This window comes from Zootoca vivipara, chromosome 2 (assembly GCF_965207765.1).
Source record: "Zootoca vivipara chromosome 2, rZooViv2.hap1.1, whole genome shotgun sequence".
NCBI lineage: Eukaryota > Metazoa > Chordata > Lepidosauria > Squamata > Lacertidae > Zootoca > Zootoca vivipara.
In genome coordinates this window covers 24,221,596-24,243,025 of record NC_142584.1, presented here as the reverse complement: position 1 = coordinate 24,243,025, position 21,430 = coordinate 24,221,596, and the positions used below count along the sequence as shown (strand labels likewise).

The 21,430-nt window shown below is 46.0% G+C and overlaps 1 protein-coding gene across 9 annotated transcripts in view; it reads left to right on the top strand.

The window, feature by feature from the left end:
• SDK2 (sidekick cell adhesion molecule 2) overlaps positions 1 to 21,430 on the top strand; it is a 316,878-nt gene that overhangs the window by 203,227 nt on the left and 92,221 nt on the right. The gene's annotated exons all lie outside the window — the stretch shown is intronic.

Sequence of the window (21,430 nt, the reverse complement as noted above, 5' to 3'; positions counted from 1 at the left end):
GCAGTCCGGTTTGTCCTTCCCAGCTGTGAGGCTGCAATTGCCCGAGAAACAGACAATTTTTCCCCTCTTTATATATACTGGATTTACTGGGGGCGGGTCCTGTTATATCTAATGGGTTTTTATGGTTGCTACTCACCTTGAGGCTCATTAGAAGAAAGGCTACATAAAATAATTTCCCTGTTTCCAAATGTAATGTGTGGAGTATACACCCATTTGCGGGGCTGACCACATGGCATTGTTAACCCACCAGTAACCTCCAAGAATGCTACTTAGGTCCTCCAATTTGGTTTCATTTTGCCTGGCTGGTTTTTGGCTCTCAGAAAAGATTTGTCATTTTGCAACACACAGACACACACACAGAGAGAGAGACAGACAGACAGACAGCATTGCATGGATGATCAATGGCCAGAAGCTTACTTTTAGTATCATTCCATGCATGCGTGAGATGAGCCAGCTTCTGCATTCTGCTTGACTTCTGCTGCTCTCCTGAACTGCAACGATGCCAAGGAGAAATCTGAGTGGTTTGTGCCTGGACTAGAGTTGGAGATTATGCTCACCCAACTCCCAAGCTCGCTAGCAGATGGAAAGGGATTGGAGGAAGGGATCATCTGAACCAAATCTGGGTTTGTGACTGGTTTTAGGACCAAATCAGTTTTGGTCCACCAATGAATGGCCTTTATCAGCAGCGGGAGACAGGTATGTGTGAGACCCTGGTGTTCCTCCACCTGGATCCCTTCATGGCTTTTGGTACCATCTACCATGGCATCTTGCTGGATTGGCTAAATGGTTTAGGAATGGGAGGCACAGTGATACACGGTTCTGCACTGAATTGCAGGGCTGTTTCCAGAAGGTGGCATTGAGAGAACCGCACCTCAGTCCCTTGCCCATTCGTGCTGTGGATTCCACAGGGATCCGTTGTGTACCAGGGGCTATTCAACAGCTGTATCAAGTCCCTGAGAGCGGTCATTAGGGGATTTGAAGCAAAATGTCACCAGTATGCAGATGATACCCAGTTCTGCAGAACTGTGCAAATCCTGGATCAGGGTTTAGATGCAGTGATGGACTGAACAAGAGCCAATACATTGAGACTGGTTACCTGTTCCCAAAGGTGTTTCACTCCTTTTGAAGGAACAAATATGTAGGGGGGCACTTTAACTGGAGGCACAAATGGCCTCCATCACTAGGAGTACCTTTAGCTAGCTTGACTGGTATGCCAGCGATAGCTGTTCCTGGACAGGGATAGCCAGGACTCTGTGAACCAAGTGTTCATAACATCAGAGTAGGATTGCTGTTGTGTGTTCTATGTGGGGCCATCCTTATAACTGGCTTAGAAGCTGCAGCTAGTGCAAAATGCTGCAGCCAGGTTGCTAAGTGGGGTATCCCGCCGTGTTTACAAAACACCCTTTGTGAAAGGATTTTGTGTGTGGATGTATTGCTGGGTAAGCACATTTGATAAACAGGTTTTTCTGCCTTAGTGCATTGCTTCCACCATTGCTCCCTGCTCTTGGACCCCAATGAGGTACTAGAAATTTGTATTTCAAGAGCTTGCAAGACGAATGCAGCCCAATTCTATGTGTATTTGTCTGAAAGCAAGTCTCACAAGAAAGTGTACACTGAATTGCAACCTTAGTCAATTTTGTTTCTTTCTGAAAATTTATGAAATTTTGACAAAAGAAAGAAAGAAAGAAAAGGAGAATGTTCTTGACCTGAGAAACTGGCATGCAACTTTCAAAGACTTAACATCTTTTTATAAATTTGGTGGCGGGGGGGGGGGGTGGAATCTTGAAATTCCCTCAGACTGTTTCTTTTTTCTTTCTCAAAGCTATATGATAACATTGTGGATATATACCCACACTCAAAACAAGTGGATATACAAACTTGTTTTGCTGTCCTTCCTCTAAATAGGCAAAACTTTTGAGAACTGGTCCAAACAGTGGGAGAAATGTGACACTCAGCGCCAACGATATCAAAGGCACTGACCAATAGATATCAACGTCAGTCACAAGCCCACCTATATCAGAAGTGCTGTTGGCACTGCCAGCAGCTAGTTTCAGCTCCCCGCTCCTCACCCACCCCAATATTTACTTATTATTTCATTTCATTTAGCCATAGTCTCTGCCACAAACAGCACTCAGAGTAGACGTTACTACCAATATTGCTCAAAGTGCTTTGGAAATAGGACAGGCTTAAACACCAGATACCACGATGGCATAGAACAATGAGAATGTCTGCTGTGGGGAAACCATCTCTTTGCTGCCGTACTCCACATCTTTGAAACTTGTCTTCTACCCAGGGCTGCGGCATCACCAGAAGAATTGCCATGTGATTGGAGGCTTCTTGTTTTTGAGTGTCAAGCCTTCGAAGTTGCCATGCACCTCCTGCTTGCTAACATCCAATTTCCCCATGGTCACTTGTCATTGTTGTTCCTTTACATCAGTGTTCCCAAACTTTTTTTGCCAGGGGGCGGGGGCGGCCCCCTTACTTCCATCAACTCATCCCCAATGCTCCCTATCCTATGAACAAGCATTATTCAGAGTAGTGGTTTGTACAACTCCCTAAGGATAAGAAGAACACCATAAGATTCAAAATGCATTTGTTCAAAATATAATTGGAACTATTTAGTTTTAATCAATTCAGCAGAACTGATGAACTGTGATCTTCAGAGTCTGATCGTCATTTAGACCTTCAGTCCCTCCTGAAGGGACTTGCCTCAGAGCATCCCCCTAGGCGACCCTCTCCCTTGGGTGATGCCACCCACTTTAGATACCACTGCTTGACAACATTTCAGTAGCACCTTCAGTGAGTTCTATAAGGACCGGCTGTGTGGGGGTTTTTTTTTAACGGGCAGTGAAGTAAAGAGGGTGAAAAAAAAGCAGAGCATCTTTGTGAGTTGATTAGCACAGCGTGAAGTCCAGCAGCCTCTGTGCAGAGCCACACTTTACTCATTATGTCATCCAAAGGCTAATAAGTTGGTTTCGTTCCCTTATTTCTTATCCTTCTTTTCTTTCAAGAAAGGAGCCCGTCTTCCAACATTTGCGTTGTTTCCATAGCAACTGCATCTTTCCTCTTCCTTTCATAACTTGTCTCCTGGACTACAAGAGAGGGGAGAGATGTGCTGAAAGCGGGGTGGGGGTGCGGGTGCGGGCCGGCAGTGCCGTTCAGAAGTGTGTGTTGGCTGTGAGAATAGATTTTCAGGCAGCTAGGCCTCTCATTCAGGGAAGGCTCTGCGTCTGTAGGGTTCCCTCCTGCGTCCCACCGTCTCTTGCAAAGCAGAACCTTTTGCCTTGTGGGAAAAGGAGACAAAAAAGGGGGGGCTGGTGTGGTTCCCTGGTGATACAATACGTGGGATGCTGCCAGGCTCTGCTCCTCGCAGGGGTTCTAATAAGCAGACTTGCTGGGATTTGTCAAGGTTAGGTTCTAACAAGGAACACTTTGATCTAATTTCACATCCCACCTGTTGTGTTTGGCTGAGCCGTCCTCTGCAACAACACCCCTTTCCCTAGCTTATTCTCCCCACCCACTTGCCCAGTGCAGAGAGATTCATAGATTTCTGAGGTCAGGAGACTGTTGAGATGATCCAAGCTAAGCCACGATGAGACAGATCGCTTTGCTGCAGAGCGGGAGTTTCCTTCCCATCAAAGCTTGTGATGTTCCTCAAGGTCGGCAGAGTTTAAGCCCCTCCTCCCCTCTCGCTTCCCCTCCCAGTAGTCTTGCCTGGCGCTGCACTTTGCATCCTCATTTATGCTACCCACTTTACTTTACTTTTCTTCCAACATGCGCTTCGCCGTCCCTAGGCTAATATAATTTCCAAGCTTTAATCTCTCCAGTGCATGGATCTCTTGTGGGGTTTTTTTTTGGGGGGGGTTCTTCTCTCCTGTGAGGAATCATGAAATGCAAATCAGGCCGTTTTTGATGTCTTTAATGAAATCCTCCCGATCCAGAGGAGATTCTCTAGCGATTTGAACATATTTACTTCCTGCACGAGGAATTTAACATGCAGATTGGTTAGGGCTGATAATTTATCACATGAGATTGTCCTATTAGGGGCCTGGCGCTTGAAATTACTGGAGATGTGCATTACCACGGCTTATATGGGCTTAGGGCCTAGAGATGAATGGGGCAAGTAAAGCAGTATTTAAATGCACATCTGTCCCTTCCAGAATGTTCCCTCCCTGCCTCCACATTTTGGCTCCACATCGCATCTGGTTCGAGAATCCAGAAGTCACCTAAAGGATTTCCCATTTCTCCCCAAGAGCCTCTGTCAGAGGCAAACTTAATTAGGTCTTTGACTCTCATATTAGCTCCAGCAGACACGCAGCTTACCCAGGAAAATAGAAATCCTTACATGAATAATTCTTCCCAAATGCTCCAGCTTGGGTTTCTAAATATGCTGCTGCTGCCACACCAGCCCAGAACCCTCTTGCTTTTCTTAAAAAATAAAATAAAGGAGCACTGCTTTCCATTACGATGTAGTGTTACGGTATTTCCACCCCACCCCTCTCACTTGCACAAGGCTTGGTGTGATTTTAGTGCTTTGAAAGGATGTTTTTAATAGGGGTGGGGAGGAACAATGCTTTTCTGAGCAGAGAATATAGGAAACTGACTCTTGTGGGTGTGCTTATTTAGAGAATCCCTCACCCCCCTCAGTGGTACGCTCAGAGCACGCAATGCAAGCTACCGGTATGCAACACTCATATTTGTTTTTCTGTGCATACTTGGAACGCTGAAGTCACGCCCATGTGTTGCTGGTTTGAATTTTACAAAACGTGTCGTTTATTTGCCATTTATTGAATTTATACCCCACCCTTCCTCTCCAAGGAGCCTGCACACTGTATTTTCTTTTCACCACACTTCAGCGACACATTTCACTTCGTCTTAATCGTGCCAGTCAGAAATACAGTTCTTACGCGGCAAATTCTATATGGCTCTCACACTTCCCAGGGAAGGGAAATTGGAAGCCTATGCAAACACATTTGTTGAAACATATTTTTTTATTATCAATGTGGGAAGGAATAACTTTTCGACAATACATAATACCCCTACGAGGGTGCGTCTGTCTTGTACAGTAAGCTAACACTGCTATCTATTCCCCCAGCGGAGTCTCTTATGGTGCCATTGTTGCCCAGGAATTCCCATGAGGCAATGTTCTCGTGGTCTTCCTTGGTGTTGTAGGTCCCCAGTCAACCTCACAGCTGTTCTTCCCCCCCCCCATTGCTGTCCCGTTCCATCTGTATCCACCACATTCACTCCCAGAACTTGATCATAGTCTCCCCTTCCTTCTCTTCTCCCTCTCTCTGGCCTAAGTACCCCAGTGGTCACTTGCCTAACTCTCCGATTCACTTGGGAACAATCGCCAACACAGCCCAGAACTGTCTCACCCACCTCCCAACTAGTTACCATCTTATTTGCCCCTCTTTTTATCAGGCAACCAGCTTTGTGAAATATACCAAAGCAGAAACATTAAACAGACATTTCATCCCCTAAGTCCCGTGAATATACATACATCGCCTGCCACTGCCGGGTAGAGACCATATAAAACATTTTTTAAAAAAACCACAACAACGATAGCATTGACTTACTGCTCATACAGAGATGCCTGTATCTTGACTGTAGTATATATATATTTCCTTTTAAAACTATGTGCCTATACCCAAACAGGAAGGATAGAGGCTACATGCAAATTTTCTCAGCCAATGCAAAATCAAAATGGAGACACATAATGATGTATAGAACATTCACAAATCCCTTAGGAAAGCCATATTTTACACATTGGCAAAGCAATGGCATCCTGGAGGCTATTTGTATCCTGAAAGTAATGTGTTTATTTACAAAACCAGTGTGGCAGAATTGTGGGAGTTGGCGGCCTTAATCTGATCTCCTTCAGCTCTCACGCTTTCAAGATAGTCTTGCGTAGCGTGGCCCATTTCTTTGTAAAGGTGGTTCCCCATCACTCCTGATGCCTGACTCACAGCCATAGCAACATAGCAAGCATCTGCGGAGAAAGGAAGTGGCTTCCTTTTCATGCATTGCAATGCATGGTCATGATTCTGTCTGGTCTGAGTTCCCTGTGCTTTCATAGTTTGCATCCACTTAAAGCACATGCCCCCCCTCCCCAAGAATCCTGGGAACTGTAGTTCATCAGTGGTGCTGGGAGTTGTTGCTTTGTGGGGAGCGGGGTAAACTATAGCTCCCAGGATTCCTTGGGTGGAAACCATATGCTATATGGAATCCTATCCCATGATCCCCTCTGGCCTTTTATTATTTCTTATTCATTGTCAATCTGTCTGTTCTCCCTGCAGTTCCCTCTTTTGGCCAAAACTGAATTCAGTTCTGGCACCTCACAGGTAGGCACCATTGCCATTATGAGAGATCAAGGGAGGTGTTCATTGAGGAGGAGGAGGAGGAGGAGGAGGAGGAGGAGGAGAGTTTGGATTTGATATCCCGCTTTATCACTACCCTAAGGAGTCTCAAAGTGGCTAACATTCTCCTTTCCCTTCCTCCCCCACAACAAACACTCTGTGAGGTGAGTGGGGCTGAGAGACTTCAAAGAAGTGTGACTAGTCCAAGGTCACTCAGCAGCTGCATGTGGAGGAGCAGGGAAGCAAACCCGGTTCCCCAGATTACAAGTCTACCGCTCTTAACCACTAACACCACACTGGCTCTCACTCTTGTGAGTTTCAGCATCTCCTTTTCTAGAAGAATATCATGGATGGGGTATCAGCTGATCGCCACCTGACATCCCTCAGGTCCCAGGGTCGGCTGCTGCCACAAGCTTAAGCTCTGACAGCTGGGCTGTGCATTTCACAGGGCAGTATGATCCCAGCCTCAAGAGACCTTGGCGATCAGACGCACATAAGACACTTTTAAATGGGGATTCGGTACAAGAGAGCATCTGGCTGCCAAGTTGTGTTCATGGCAGTAAAATAATGCTCAGTCGTCTTATGTGTAGGACCCTCAGCCAGTAACTCTTCAATTTGTTATGATTCAGAAAGTTTGCGGCGGTCCTTTGTTTCTTTCCGGGCTTCCGTATAATTAAATTATGCCACACTTTCTTCTGCCATTGCATCATTAGCCCAGGAGCGGTAATATCCATGCAAGAGGCTTTGTGGTGTGCACAAAGGATGGGCCCTCAGCCACTTGACCTTGGCGGTGTTGCCTTTCAGCTCTGAAATGTGCGTCGCCACTGCCTTGCCTTTGCCTCTCTCCTCGTCTTCCTGCTACTTCCCGCCTTCTATTAATGCGCAAGCATAAATTATTAAATGACTTGTTGTTGTAGCGGGGCCAGTTGAGCCGGCGATTTACAAGGGCCTGGAATTCTTCCGGCCGTTGCGGGAAGGAGGGGAAGGGGAAACGATTTGAAGCAGCAGCAACAGTTCTACCTGCATGTGTAAAAAAAAAAAAGAGGGCAGCCTCCTGGAATCAGGATTCAATAATACAGTTAGCATGCACTGATTAAATACCAGGGGGATTGTTAAAAACATATTGATTGAAATTCCTGCTGTTGCATGGCAAGGACAGCTCTCCGTGTTTGGAGGTGTTGGATATGAGGCTCAGGGAGCTGTTTAAGAACATACTTAGCAAAGGCTTAGGACTCACTTGACATTTCATTATCCCACAATAACTATTCAAATGCATGCCCCCCCCACTAGAATTAATTAGTCCTTCCGCAGCATGTTAATAAGAGGGGCTGTGCCTAGGATTCTTCAGCCAAACCTGCTCCAACTCCTCATTGGCTTCCGTAAAGACAGCTTGGCAATATTTTATTTGAAGCACTCGCATGTGTGCAAGGAAAAAGCTTTTTATTTGTCTCTCCCTTCCCTTGAAAATAACAAATGAAGGTTGGGGCAAGCTAGGCTTCTTTTACGGTTTGCAGGCTGAATTTCTAATAAAGGTTGACTTCCATTGAGTGAAGTTTACAGTCTCTTGTATTGGAATTGTGTAGGGCATACCCCAAACCAGTCAGGTATTCTGATATGTAAATAAACGAGTGGGAATTTAATAATAATAATAACAATAATAATAATAATAATAGAATTTATATGAATTTATATACCGCCTATACCCGGGGTTCTCAGGGCGGTTCACAGAATAAAGTCATGATATCAAACCACAAAATACATAATAAAAATTAAAACAACAACCCAATAGCCCCCCAACAACCCAATTACGGTGGGAACATGAAAAGCATTTGATGTGTTTGATTACCCTCCGGTTCAAAACAATATATGAGTTAAATTTGCCCGAGACCAAACTTCCTGAATCCATTAGATTTTGTTCACCCAAATAATTTCACTTTCAACTACATGTAAAAAGAACAGACCAGCCAATACCTGGCCACCAACAGAGATTCAAGGAATGTTTAAAAAATTGACAAACATAAAGTCCTCAGAAATCAAGGCCGCTGTTGCTGAAGTGGGTGGTGGTTATATTTATACACCTCGTGATTTCTAACCCTAGAACCAAAATCTGAAGGCGTGGCTCACCATTTTGAATTTTGGGGCTCAACAGAAGTAGACTTTTGGTCCACCTACCTCTTCTTTCCTTTAAGATTCCTGACAGCCCAGTTCTGTCCCCCTTTGCTTAAGTTATAACTTTTTTTAAAAAAAGAAAGGAAATCTACTGTAGGGAAAAAGCTTCCCGCTTCCATTTTATTAAGCCCCAAGAGTGGAAGGTCAAAGATGGACAACTGGAGCTGGGCTACAACGCTAATATTAGCTTCTCATATTCCCACCCAGCCTGCTCGTGCCAGTTGTACATGCAGTAACTTTGTAAAGTTACTGCCTCTTGAGGAATTCTACACTCGAGTTAGCAGCAGGATATCTTCTGGTCTTCCAGTGGAAGGGAATTCAGCTCAGAACTTTGTAGGGGAGGCGACAGCTACTTCCCCAGCTTCATGCTTTCTTAGAATGGATGCAGGGACTGCTTGAATCTCCTGACCCTCTTTTGAAGTGCTTGGCAGCTCAGGGGAAGACCCTTTGCTTTGGCTTTCCTTCTTGCTTGCCTGGCTTGACGTGCTTCTCTCTCTGGCTTCAAAGGGAAGACCCACCAGCCTGTGTCACTCCCGATTTACTGTTCAGCAAGTGAGATTTAAAACATGTCATTGAGCCCTGGGAACTAATGTGTTGTGGCAGTGCAGGGGGCTTCTAACCGCCCTGACCTTTTGGGCCGCTTAGTTTCCTCCAATGGGCCCAGGAGGGGAGCTTAATTAAGCTGTTACTCGTCAGGATGTCAATTAGCGTAGGGTTTTGCCCAGTAATATATAAACTACAGGAGAGGGCTCACTGAAACACTGAGAGGGGAGGGTGTCTCAAAGCACCTCTGAAGCAAAGGGGTTACACCAAGATGTCACCATCCTACATCACCACAGCTTGCCCATCTCCTCTCTGCCCCCTTTTCGAGAAACCCATTTTGTGGTGTGGCAGAAAGGTGACGGAACACATAGCTCCTGTACTTCACACATAGAAATACAGTTCTTGACTTGTTTGTAGTTTCCCTCAAGCACTGTGCTTTCTTTCTTTCCTTTTTTTAAAATTGTCTCAGCCGTTGTATAGCCTAAAATGGAAGCAGAAAGTGGGGAGATATCTAGACTATCGTGTCCTTTCTTTCTCCCACTAGCATGAGCTTTTGACCCCTTTCTGCATAGTTATTGTCCTGTCACAGTACATCAGCAGAGCCCAATGTAATTGACATTTCAAAACTGGCCATCAGGCTATAGGCCTGCGTGCAATATTAAATCACTCTTTGTTCGATTCCCCCCCCCCCCCCGATCCTCTCACACAGGAATATCCCGTCCCTCAAGCATGGCATTTCTTTGCCCCTATAAACTGTTCGTCTTTGTTTCTCTATAAATGCCCTCGCACCTTCCACACCATTGCTTTGTTGTAGAGTCATAAATTCATGTAAATAAAAACCTAGGGCAACTATTCTACAAGAAAACATAGCACTGGGTGCAACACCACAACCTTCGTTCAGAGATTCAGCTACGTAATATGGGCCCAGAGTTTGATCCGGTGTGAATCAGACCCCTAGAACTGTCCCTGCCACCCTTTCCCATGCTCTAGGTTACTTAGACCGTTCACAGTAGCAACTAGAGCCACCAAGAACCACAAGCATGGAGATTCAGGCCCCCTCCCTGCCATCTGGAAGCAGCTAGGAAAACCTGGGGACGCACAGCCCTCCTGAATATAATAGTTAGGTAGTGTATATTAGGAAACACAAAGGCACATGCTGATATCCCCTGTATTTCTGATCTGGTCAATGGCAGAGCCAAAAACAGAACACTCCATTGTAACGCAATTTCTTCCATGGGTGGAAAAGCATTGCATCAGGACTGTATGATATAATTGTCTTGTCCCAAGGAGGAAACAGGACCATATATGCCAATAGTATTGGTGTGTGTGTGTGTGTGTGTGTACACACAGTGGAACCTCGGTTTTTGAACATAATCTGTTCCGGAAAAGAGTTCGACTTCTGAAATGTTTGAAAACCGAGGAGCGATGGGCGGTTGACAAAATCCATTGGGGAAAAAGAAAAACACGCAGCGGAAGCCATTCGACTTCTGGGGCACGTTTGAAAATGGTTTTTGGCGTTCAGCTTCTAAAACGTTCGGGTTCCAAGACACCCGAAAACTGAGTTTCCAGTGTGTGTGTGTGTGTGTGTGTGTCTGTGTGTGTACACGTCTAATGAGCAGTGCAGCAGTGCAAAACAAAATCTTAAGAGTAGCCTCCCAACTCACCCCAAATCTCAGTGAAATGTTTCAGCTGAGCTGATATTCTGAGCAAGATTCCAGATATTTATTACGGCAATACAGTAGTTAAAACATCAAGCACTTTGATTCCAAATAAAAAAATCTGCAAAAATTAAAATGAAATCAAGTGTGATTCCATTTCTTCTATCCTGCATCAGGACTATGAATTAATATAACATGGGGAGGTTTAGCACACTAGTTTGGATTTTTTAAAGGGACGTTTGTGCTCGGTACTCAGGCCTCGTCACACACACGCCCAAAAATGGGCTTGGTTTTATGTGAAAGAACACTACATTTTCCCTGGAAGTTCCAGGCATTTTCTGAGAGATTGGCTCTTACATTCTGAGAGTGACATCCTTACCCACTTCACTGTACTTTCCTCTCAGGAGTAGATCTTTGAACATCTAGAGATGAAAGTCACGTAGGAAGGGCCACTTTATATGCCCCAGAGTTCTCTAGAGGCGTAGCAACATTGGTGCAATACAGTGGTGAGGAAACTGGTTCTCCAGAGGTTGCTAAACTCCAGATCCCATCAGCCCCCAGCCAGCATTACCAGTGGTCAAGGAACCACTGGAGTTTTGGGGCTCCTCTATACATCCTTTTGCTCTGCGGGCACAGGTCTATCTGTCTGTCTGTCTCCACACATATATATTGGCATAGTAACCTTATGGGCCATCTCTCACCTATTTCCATCCCCAATTAATCTCTCCCCATGCAGAAGGAGCTCTGGTACTGCCTTTTGTCAGGAATCATTGAAAATCCTTCCGCTGAGGAAGATCAGAGAGAAAACAGGATTATACTTAGCTTGACAAAGGCTTGCACGTACAACAAAGTCTCCTCACTCTTTATTTTGTTAATGACAGAAAAGGCACACAATGCTGGGTAATTTCTTTCTTTTCTAAAAGCTATTTTCATGTACCGTATTGAGGTGTGCAGAGATGAGGGGGAGAAAAATACCACCCCTCTTTAATGGTCTCTTAACTTCTGGTGGTGAAGTGAAGAAGCCCATTAATTGGGCCTGCTGGGGTGGCTCACATCACAGACCTGGTGGGTTTGGTGGTGGTGGGGCGAAGCCTCTTAATTCTCGCGTCAGAGGCCAAGGGAGATTTCACAGTATTGTCTGAAGCACTCTAGAGAGGCGAAGAATGAAAAGAAAGGCCAGCAGCCGAAGGGACCAAACAGTTTGACAGAATGCATGGAATAATCATTAGAGAAGAGTTGGATCCCACTGAATTTTTAGCCTTGTGCTGGCAGCATTTCCAGGGGATCTGGAAATGCCTGAATTGAGCAAGGGTATGTAAGAGACGAAAGGTGGGCCTTCCTACATTATCCAAATTCCCTCTCATTGATTCCAGCAGGAGGGAAATAACTATGCCAGCTTCAGGGCTGATGTAGTTTAGATCCATTTAGCAACATGGTTAACATTGGGAATGGGTTTTTCTAATCTTGTTTTTAATTGTGGCATCATAGCACTATAGGGAACAGGTGGCGCTGTGGTCTAAACCACTGAGCCTCTTGGGCTTGCTGATCAGATGGCCGGCGGTTCAAATCCATGCAACAGTGAGCTCCCATTGCTCTGCCCCAGCTTCTGCCAACCAAGCAGTTTGAAAGCACACCAGTATAGGTAGATAAATAGGTACAGCTGTGACGGGAAGGTAAACAGCATTTCCATGTGCTCTGCCTTCCGTCACGGTGTCCCGTTGCGCCAGAAGTGGTTAAATCATGCTGGCCACATGACCTGGGAAGTTGTCTTGGGACAAACGCTGGCTCCCTCGGCCTGAAATGTAATCAGCGCCGCACCCCATAGTTGCCTTTCACTGGATTTAACCATCCAGGGGTCTTTTACCTTTACTTTAACTTAACTTACCGGTAGCTTAACTTAACTTAACTTAACTTAACTTACTGTGTCAACAAACCAGTATAGTGTAGCTGAACCAATAGTTTGACTCTGTACAGGGCAGCTTCCCATGTTCCTAGTATTCCAGCCTTTTCTTTTGACTTAGTACTTCCTAGTGCGGTCCACTTCCTTCCTTGACCATTTGCCCACTTCCCTGTGTACAAACATGACTTTGTGACTAGCAAGACATGCCTTAGTTCCTGCTCCTTGCAGTGCGACAACATAGTCCCTAGTCCCCTGGACATAGCTGCCAAGTTATCCCTTTTTTAAAGGGAAATTCCCTTATGCTGAATAGGCTTCCTCGCGAGAAAAGGGAAAACTTGGCAGCTATGCCCCTGGACTTTTGCTCCAGAGACAGCCCTGGCTTATACCATGCCTGTGTGGCAGTAGCAAACAGCAGGGTGGGGCAGCAGGATTCACCTGATCTCCAGTCACCAGCCTCTCAAGGTTGCTCCCCAGCAAAGCAATGCACACGGCGGATAGTTAACTCTTCATTGTCAGAGCTGACACTTACAGTAGTTTCCACAGCTCCGAATACCCACACACACGAGCCTAGCATATAGGCAGCTATTCCCAGGTCTGCGCTCTGTGGAACAGTTGCAACGACAGGGGGCTACACTCCCTCCTCCATCCTATGTATCTTCCCCCAACGGGCTGCATGCATGCAGTCCGAGACTGTGCCTACCTGGAAGTTGCCCCTGCTCTTCTCACTTTATTTCTCTGCTGGTTCTGGGAGACAGTGGTGCAGGAGAGGGTGGGGAAGCACCCAGCCCTTCGCTTGCCTGACCTGCCTCTTCTTCCTCTTCTTCACACTCATCTTTTGCTCTATTCTCCAGCTCTGAAGCTTCCCCTGTTTCTGGCGCTTGGCTTCTGGCTGTTACAGGTCCCCACAAACCACGAGAGTCAGATACCAGCCCCATCTTCCCCCAATGCACCCTCATCAGCGTCCTGCCAGTCCCTGACACTGTGCCACTTCCGAATACCAGGACAGAAAAGGGGATGGGGGAGGTTGCTGTGGTGCAAAAGCACCAGCGGAGCCTATCTGGTGCCTCCTGCTGGTGCCTCTGAACCACACTCACCTGCCGCTGCCTTGCCATCCCCCCCTCTCCATCCCAGTATGCAGCAGCAACACAGGTGACTGCAGATCAAGTGTTTTAATGACTGAGCTAACACTCTTTCTTAGATTCAAGGAAGGAAAACAAAGGCATAGTACTTGATGATAAAATAGATGAATGTCATTGAATACAGCAAAGAAAAAGGGGAAAGAAAAACCGGCCACTGTCTGCTAGTGCTGTGTGGTCTTCTTTGTCTAGATTGCCTGCTGGCTTGGATTCAGGAGTGTTTAATGTGTCTTTCTGAGTGGCTAAGTTCCAGCAGTTCTACCCAGCATGTAAAAATGTTTTCTCTATATATATCTTGTTAAAACGACAGCTTCAACTGCTTAACCTAAAAAGGTAGACTAGGTGATTGAAGCAGGGCCGTCTCAAGCATGTCGGGCGCCCTGGCACCGTGGTGCGGAGATCGCTCCGGCGCCCCCGCCCCGCTACGTTTCTTGCCGCGGCTGGTGGGCGGGCACAGCGCGCAGCACGATTTCTGCGCAGCGCCCCCCTGCCGGGCCGGCGCCCTACACCACCCAGCCTACCCCCTAGAGCCGGCCCTGGATTGAAGCAGTTAAGAGCGGGGCTGGCGTCAGCACTCAGCATTCTTAGGCCCCAGAACGCTGGCGAAGCCCACCATTTAAATTTCCTACAATGCCCCCGATGATGTGTCACACTTGGGTATTGTGGGTTAAAATGGCAGCCCTGGAAAAGGATGAAGGTGATGTTGGAGGGGACCCACCAATGGAGGAAGGATTGCACCAGAGGGACTTTTCCCAGTGCTCTCTCAGATCTAGAGCCCTCCTGTGTAAGATGTCCTTGTAGACTCCTTGGGTGCAGAAGGGGACCATGTTTAGGGAAGTTTTTAATTTTTAATGCTGTATTGTGTTTTTAATATTTGATTGGGAGCTGCCCAGAGTGGCTGGGGAAACCCAGCCAGATGGGCAGGGTATAAATAATAAAAAAATTACATTATTATTATTATTATTATTATTATTATTATTATTATTATTATTATTACTACTACTACTACTCCCAGTTCCTGTAGTTAAAGCCTGCAACAGGGCTAAAGCATAGGAACCACTGTAGGGCAGGCAGCAAGGAGCACACATGGGGGCAATGTATAACAGTGATTTCTGTCTTAGGGATGAAGACAGACAGAACATTTTTAAGAATGGCAGAGGAAGTCTGATAGTGCCTCCATCTGTAGACAAATGTACTTTCTCTCCCAAAAAGAACTAGGGGGGGGGGGGAAGACACAACTATTGCAAGCTTTCATATTGGTTCAAATCAAATGGGGTGCCGATTGGCTAGCACCTGTGACATCATTTGTGCATTCAGATTCATCTTAAAATATCAAGAAATGTTTCAAAAAGTAGTAATGAACACTCCAGGATTTGGGGAGTGTCTGCTTTTAGAACATTTCATTAAAAAATAAAATAAAAAGGGTATTGATATGTCATTAAGTAAAGTAAAATGTTAAAAAGGCAGGCAATTCACCTGATGCACAAGAAGAGGAGAAAGACCAAGGGCTGGTATACATTTTCGTAGTGCAGTCTGTACAGCCAGGCTTACCCAGTGAGCAAAGGGTCAATTCTGACTGCCGTTGAAATCCACATTTGTCTTTATCCAATGATGCCAGGGAGACTTGTTCATTTTATTTATCAACTTTTTTTTTTACTTATCAAAACGTTTATACCTCTTGGCAGCAGTTTACAAAACCTTCACCTTTTGTTGCAAGGAAGACCCCAAATATTAAAATGTCACAGCAGTACCAAAGGACCCTGGTGCAATATTCACACCTCAATTGCTTCTGTCCATATCTTTTATGGTTCATTCCAATCCTTCCTTTTCTTCCGCTTTATTTGCGCTTGAGCCAAGAGATATGAGAGACAAGAGAGAACATGCATTGAGAGGGAGCAGTAGCAACCAAGCTGGCAGGCTGCATTTTTAATTATTTCTCTTTTCTTTATTTCATAGCCTAAGGAGTTCACTAGAACAACATTTGGAGGAAAAAAAACCCACTTTTCATAGAGGTTGGATTTCCCCTCATTAAAAGCCATCAAGCTCAGTCCCATTTCTAAGCATCGCTAACACCTTTTGGGGAATCTGCCTGATGACATAGTGCCCAAAGGTGACCCAAAGTGATGGTCCCTGCCATTTTATATCCCAGCTCATTTCTGCTAATCTCAGATGAATTCCACAATGTCCCCCATTGGTGTAGAATCAAGGATTGCTGATTGTATATGGCATGCCTTCCTCAAGCTCACCCGGTGCCCTTTCACTCCTCCAATAAGGCACCAACATCAATGCCTTGAGAAAAGAGGTTGGGTAAACTCCCTATGAAAACTCCTATGGACACCAACCTCATTTAACCTGATTGGTGGTTTCCAAGTAGGGCGTCCAATGCTGCCACCTACAGGCTCAATCGAGATATTCACCTTTGCAGTAGTATAGCCGAACTCTTGAGTCCCAGTACAGTACAGGGTTGAATAGACCAGTGTGTTGAACTGGAGCAAACGCAATTCCCATTTCACCTGTCAGACCCTTAATGCAGGAGAGGGTAAATATGAGGCATTTGTGATGACCGCAAACACTGCTGTCTTCATGGCCTAATCCACCTGTCCGCATTATACACAGGATGCTGAAAGTTGCACGTGGTACTTGCCCTTGGATAAAATGCAGGTTGGCGTTCCGGCCAGTTGGCAAAGAACTTCATAGATATAAGAAGCAAAGAGGCACAGAGAGAGAGGACAGGAGCTGGCAAAAAGCCCTGTCAAGCCCAGATAGCCCTCAGGTCCTTGTTTACCCTGCCAACGTCCCAGAGCTTTGGCATGGAGTTTTTCTCCAAACATCACATGGAGTCTTTGGACAGCTGTGCTGGAATTTGTAGCCTTCCCTTGCACTGAACGTGGGTTTGGAGCACCACCACTAGGAATTAACAACTCCCTCCAATAGGCTGGCAGAATTAAGAAGTTTGGAGCTAGCCTGTCAAAAGGAGAGAAAGGTGGTTTTAAGAATGAGTTGAGGATTATGGTCAGAGCTCTTGTGTGATAAGCTAAGTCAAGTCCTGAAACAGCAGAGATAGAGGCAGTTGCTGCTGAAAAGTTGGTGAGCCATTGGAAAGGGGATTAAGACTGACGGAGCCAATCCGCTGCGTGCTTACTTAGAAGTAAGCCCCGCTGTATCAAATGGATTTTACTCCCGTGCAAGTGGGGGGGGTTGCTCCCTAAAAACTGCTATCAAGGCCAACTGAGGCCAGAAGAATCATCAGCGGATTAAGGTAGAAGGAAGGCCTGTGTTTGCACCCCCAATACCATCCTATGCAAATCTCCCCACCCCCAGCACAGCATTTTGCAGTGTTGAACACTGTTGGTGTAGGTGTGGTTTCTTTCTTTCTTTCCCAGGACCACATTAATATAGGAATGAAAGAGGATGTGAAAATCGATGGGGTACATCACTATTGGAAAAAATGAAAAAGCCAAGAAGAAGCCAGGCGATGCTCAAGGGTTCTCAAGATCCTGTGTCAGCATGCAGACTGGTGATTAATTCGCAGCAGCCTGCTAGGATGAGGATCTTAACGTTCATTGGGGCATTTTATTATTTACTTATTTGTCGTGCCAATTTGTATAATCCTTACTTAGATTTTGTCTCTAAGGGGTGTACAGGTAGCTCAATACAACAAAGCTAAAAATCAGTCAAAACTGTTAAATCAGAATTCAGTTAAATGCCTGGTGGAATAGGAAGGGGGGGCAGGAAGCCTGCTCCAGAAGTTCAGCAGAGAGGGAGAGGGCTGTCTGCCCTTAACTGGAAGGGATTCCATAAAACTAAGTCTGCAATATTGAACACACTGCTGCTAGTGGATATGAGTTCTGCATCTGAGCCATGGGATATAATGAATCGGGCATTGCCTGAGTTATCCTGGACCCAAGTTGTTAAATATCTTGTAAATTAATACAAGAACCTTTAACCTGGCCTGGTAGCATATGGGCAGCCAATGGAAGCTTTTGAGCACCAGAGTGGTGGCAATAATCTGACCCCTATCAACAGTCTAGCCGCCATGTTTTGCACCAAGGGTAGCCCCACAAAGAGCTCGTTGCAATAATCAAGGCTTAGCTCAGTGCAGCAGCAGCAGCAGAACGACCGTGGAGAAGCAAGGGGGGCTGCAGTCTCCTCTCTTGAGCCCTGCACTTTGTTCACTGGCATGCCAATCAGGACAGTGGATAAAGAATTGTGAAGGACTCTTGTGTTTATGTATATGGTGGGCCTAGGGCTGCTAGAATGGAGAACTTGCATGGAAGATAAGTTGCTTCTTCTGTAATGTAATCTCCATATATCCCTGGACTGGACATATCACAGTAAGGGTGATAGCAATGGTGGTAAGCAGCCAGAGACTTTAAATGAACCATTGTCCTCTAATTCTAATGGACTCAGAGGCTTTCCCTGACATTTCAAGTATTTTGGAAAAGCACAGCAGTTGCCTATTCCTCCCATACCCTATTAGCCTTAGCACTTACGTCACCTTGTTGTCTTGAAACTTCCTCTGTACTTCAAAGCCTCCCACCTTGTAACTACTACATGGGAAGCCAGTGCGCCAACATCAGGAGGGCAGGCACTCAGCTCTCCTCCTCTGTCCAATGGGGGTCCCTTGCCCTCTTTATCCACAGGTAGAAATGAATTTTCCTGCACGCCGCAGGCAAACAGCAGTATGTCTGCACTGGGGGAGAAGTGTCTCCAGACTTCAAGGCAACCATTAGATGATCACCTCTCATTATTAAAGTTTAATTTAAACTGCGTATCGAAAAGAAAAATACAAACAAACTCGTATCAAAGGAGCCTCTGGCACTTTTAGTACTTGATTAAATTTGAGGATGTGGGGGCTGGAAGCAGTCTGAATTCCTTCACTTATTTCCTTTGAGTTTCCATCCTCTGGTTTCTTTCATTGCTCCAGAGAAACTACATAAATGAATGCCTGAGATTAATTTACTCTTTCCAGGTTTTCTGCAGCCTAAAGGGAAAGCTTTTCCTGCTAGCCCCATAACATGTTCCTCTTCAGTTTTTCCATGATCTTTTCCTACTTCATTTCCCAAGCTTTCGCACTCCCATGTCCTAAAACTCGTTTCACCATAGCATCCAGCTGTCATGCTTAGAAAAACCCACATATTTCAGCAACTCCCCCTTCCCCTAGTTTTCACTGTCTCTCGAAGTTACCACCAGTGGTAAGGATGCTTCAAACCTGTTTGAACATAGATCCATTTCCCCCCCATGACATGTGGTTACAACTGCATTGATGAGACATAGCAAAGTTCCATGCGTATTTTATGGGGTGGGGTGGGGTGGAGCAATGCTGTACTGTGCAGTGCTGATAAAATAATCTGTGTACATAAAAAAATAAGCAGAGCTTGTTGGATCAAACCAATGTCCCATCTGGTCCAGCATTCTGTTCTCACGGAGGCAGAGCATTGCCATCATGGCTAGGAGCCATTGGTAGTCTTTATCCTCTGTGAATTGGTCTAATCCTCTTTTAAAGCCATCCAGTTTGGTGGCCACCACTGCCTCCTGTGGGAAGAAGTTCCATAGTTTATGTGCCCATAGTTTATCTATCCTAAATCTTCCAACATTCAGCTTCTTAGCTTCATCAGATGACTGGGAGTGGCCACCGAGACCATATAACACCGGTCCTGAAAGACCTACATTGGTTCCCATTACGTTTCCAAGCACAATTCAAAATGTTGGTGCTGACCTTTAAAGCCCTAAACGGCCTTGGTCCAGTAGACCCGAAGGAGTGTCTCCACCCGCATCGTTCAGCCTGGACACTGAGGTCCAGCTCCGAGGGCCTTCTGGCGTTCCCTCACTGAGAGAACTGAGGTTACAGGGAACCAGGCAGAGGGCCTTGCCCTGTGGAACGCCTTCCCATGAGATGTTTTAGAAGACATCTGAAAGCAACCCTGTTTAGGGAAGTTTTTAATGTTTGATGTTTTATCGAGTTTTTAATACAGTGGTGCCTCGACTTACGAATTTAATCCGTTCCGAAGGTAGATCGGAAAATATAAGTCGAAAAGCGCCATTGGAAACGCGATTTCCCGTAGGAATGCATTGGAAACGGGAAAATCCGCAAGTTGAAGCAACCCCATCTAAAAATTCGTAAGTCGAAAAAACCCTATCTAAAACCGCCGCGGTTTCTGTTCGGATGTTGAGAAATTTGTAAGCGTGCGGCCATTTGCCCCATTCGTAAGTCCAAAAATTCAGTTGTTGAGTCGTTCGTAAGTCAAGGTACCACTGTATTCTGTTGGGAGCCACCCAGAGTGGCTGGGGAAACCCAGCCTATTATTATTATTATTACTAGTGTCATTCAGCCCGTTAAGTAAACGGGCGCTAGAACTTGCATATTATTATATAGGATGTGTGGGGAGGAAGGGGGGAAATATCAGCCTGGATGGATCAGGGGCAGCCTGAGCAGCAGGAAGAAGGGGCAGGATCTGGGCCTCTGCCCACCCCACATCTTTTTTCGGGGACAGGTTCCTCCTTGGCCTCCCCCCACCCCCACCCCAATTTATTTTTAGTGTACAAAGCAATGTAGGCCAGAAAAGCTCCAGCCAAGCCCAGCCTCTCCCGCCCCCTGCCCTCCCCGTCACTAGGGGCGGACTCCTCGTCGCCTCCGCCCGTCAGGCGCCGGAAGAGATCTCCGGGACCCGAGAGCAGCGCGGAGCGGCATGGTCGCCCTTGGCAAGCTCAGGGTGGCGCTCCTGGCTGGCCTGCGGGCAGTTCGGCCGTCAGAGAGGCTCTTCGGAGGTGCCTCCGCCGCGCAGCTCCGCCCTCAGCCTCCCTCTCCAGAAGCCGAGGCGGTCGCCGCGCTCTACGTCCACGTGAGTCCGGCGGGAAGAGGAACACGACCCACCGCGCGCAAGAGGCAAAAAAAAATGGTGGTTGGAGGCCGCAGGGAAACGGTAGGCAGAGGGTTGGGGGGGGGAGCGCACGCGCGTGTGCGTCCAGTCTCTTCGTCCAGTCCCTGTGTCCGTGGGGCACATGCACAGTAGCGCGGACACAGGCACACGGACTGGACGCAGAGACACAGGGACTTTATTATATAGGATTATCATTATTATTATTATTATCATCATCATCATCAGATGTCCATGAGTTCTCATGTTGTAGCAGAGGGAGAAAAACTTTTCTCCAGCCACCTTTCCCATGCCATGCATGAAGTTATATACTTCTGTCATGTCACCTCTTAGTCACCTTTTCTCTAAATGAAAAAAGTCCCAAATGCTGCTACCTTTTCCTCTCTTGATCATTTTGGTTTTGCCCTTTTCTGAACTTCTTCCAGCTCTAGAATATCCACATTGGGGGTTGCTGGAAATGGAGGGTGAATGGGCAGAAAAGATGATAATACTGTAGAGGCTTTCATTTTCACAAGCTATGGGGTAGCCCACATTCCCTTTTTCATTTTAAAAAAAATCTATGCAGGACCAAGGAATATGAATACCTCTGAACCTGAAATAGTGGAAGCTGAAGAACTCTGGTCTTTTCTCTGATTTGCTTCTTTTTCACATTTTGTGATGTTCATTTGAAGCCCAGTGTCTGAAAGAAGAAGTCAGGAGTTCAGACGCCCAACAACTTTCAGAAAAATCACATGTTGGATATTACTTACTGTTCTTTTTTATAGGTCAGCTTTGTCCTTTATATAAT